A 2,500-nucleotide genomic window follows, 5' to 3' on the forward strand; every position below is an offset into this window, starting at 1 on the left:
TATGTAAATGTATATATATACCTATATATATATATATATATATATATATATATATATATATATATATATATATATATATATGTATGTACAGTGAACCCTCGCTACTTCGCGGTTCGACAATCGCGGATTCACCACTTCGCGGGGTTTTTCCATAACCCATATATATATACATATCGCTGATTTTCCGGAAAATTCGAAAATACCGCGAAATCTGAAGACCCCCAAATACGATATTTTGTTACCTGTAATTCCATTAATACTGTAATTAATAATATCTGCTCTTACTGATTGTTCATTGCATTACATATGATATATAATTCAGCACAGAAAGAAATAAAACACGAAAAGAGAATGTGATCATACGATAATTCAGTACATAGTAAAATTAAATCGAACATGAAATGCAAATCAGATGCAGTCATACCATATTAGAATGGTGTGTACTGTAATGGATGTGCTTCTTTTGCATGAATCTTTTGTATGTATACGTACGTAGTACAGTACTGCATCCAATAATATTCTTTGTTGCAAAAATCACATTTCGAATAAGCGTACGAGAGAGAGAGAGAGAGAGAGAGAGAGAGAGAGAGAGGCGTAAAATAGCGTACGTAAAGTGTGTATTATTATTATTGTTATTATTATTGTTGTTGTTGTTAATAAAATTATTATTGTTATTATTATCATTATTATTATTATTATTACTGTACAGTATTATTATCATTATTTATTATTATTACGGTATTGTACTTAATCTACGTATGTTCAGTATGCGCGGGGCATCTTCTATGAGTAGGTAACCAACGCATCATAGTACTGTAAGACAGGTTGTGATTGGTTCAAGCGCTGATAGATGACGAATCAGAACTCAAGTTTTGTTATCTAGCCTGTGATTGGTGTTTTGCCCGCATCTTCTACCCGCAGCATCAAAGTTCTCGCGGGGCTGGATCGTTCACTCTCTGTTACCGCGTATCGCTGAGTAGACGTTCTTAAGTTTGTGAAGTTTAATCTGTGCTGTGTGCGACCTTTTTAAGTTGAACTTTTTGTTACAGTACTGTACGTAAATCCTACTGTAATGGCTCCCAAGCGTTCTGCTTCTCTTAAGGCTGGTAGTGAGCCTAAACGCCACCGAAGGATGATGACGATAGCTGAGAAGGTTACGCTTCTCGACATGTTAAAAGATGGTAGAAGTTACGCGGCCGCCGGCCGCCATTTTGGCATCAACGAATCCACCGTTCGCTATATAAAAAAGGACTAGGCGAACATTAGAAAGACGGCTGCAATCACCTTTAGCAGATCAGCGAAGCGAGTCGTTACAACGCGTAATAAAACGATCGTACGCATGGAAGGTGCTTTAGCTGTGTGGATTGCCGACTGCCGGAAGAAGAACATAGCGTTGGATACGAACACCATCCAAACAAAGGCTTTGAGTTTATATGAGAATTTTGCTGCAAAGGAACCTAAAGACGACGACGGCAACCATGCTGAAGATGATGATGATGCAGATGATCCTCAACCAGGGACATCCACTGATTCCCAGCCTCAGAAACGTTTTTCCGCAAGCAAAGGATGGTTCGCGAAGTTTCAGAAACGCTTCGCCCTGAAAAGCGTTTCCCTGCATGGGGAGTCTGCTTCCGCTGACACTGCCGCTGCTGAAACTTACGTGAACCAGACGTTCAAGAATATTATCGCCGAAGGTGGATACAAGCCGGAACAAGTCTTTAATATGGACGAGACTGGCTTGTTTTGGAAGAGAATGCCGTCGCGAACTTTCCTGTTCAAAGAAGAAGCCAAAGCCTCTGGCTTTAAGGCATTCAAGGATCGCGTTACCCTCGTGATGTGTGGCAATGCTGCTGGATTTTTGTTAAAGCCGGGTACTTATTTATAAGTCGAAAAATCCTCGCGCTTTGAAAAATAAAAATAAGAATCTCCTTCCCGTGTACTGGATGCATAATCAAAAAGCATGGATTACGAAGATGCTGACCTCCAACTGGTTCCACCAGTGTTTTATCCCGCAAGTCAGTAAATATCTCTTAGAGAAGGGCTTGCCATTCAAGATCCTTCTCCTTATGGATAACGCTGGTGGACACGCAACTGACCTGTCGCATGAGGGCATTCAGGTTGAGTTCCTGCCACCCAACACCACGTCATTAATTCAACCGATGGACCAGGGGGTTATCAGGGCGTTCAAGGCCCTCTACACGAAGAATACCTTGGCGGACCTCGTTGCGTGTGTGGATGCTGCCCAAGATGACGAGGATGAAGATTTCAACTTGAAGGCGTACTGGCGGCAGTACACCATAGCCACGTGCCTGCAGAATATTCAGAAGGCACTTCAAGAGATGAAACCTGCAACCGTGAATGCGAGCTGGAAGAAGTTGTGGCCCGATATTGTTTACGACGACAAGGGATTTACTCCGTCGGAAATCCAACACTCTGCAATACGGAAATCTGTGCAGTTGGCTGCCATAATTGGAGGTGACGGGTTTGGCGACATGACGAC

The 2,500-nt window shown here is 41.8% G+C and overlaps 1 protein-coding gene across 2 annotated transcripts in view; it reads left to right on the plus strand.

The window, feature by feature from the left end:
• The window catches only part of LOC137643795 (uncharacterized), a 185,455-nt gene that overhangs the window by 100,298 nt on the left and 82,657 nt on the right, over window positions 1-2,500 (plus strand). The gene's annotated exons all lie outside the window — the stretch shown is intronic.

The sequence above is a fragment of the Palaemon carinicauda genome, chromosome 7 (genome assembly GCF_036898095.1).
Source record: "Palaemon carinicauda isolate YSFRI2023 chromosome 7, ASM3689809v2, whole genome shotgun sequence".
Taxonomy (NCBI): Eukaryota; Metazoa; Arthropoda; class Malacostraca; order Decapoda; family Palaemonidae; genus Palaemon; species Palaemon carinicauda.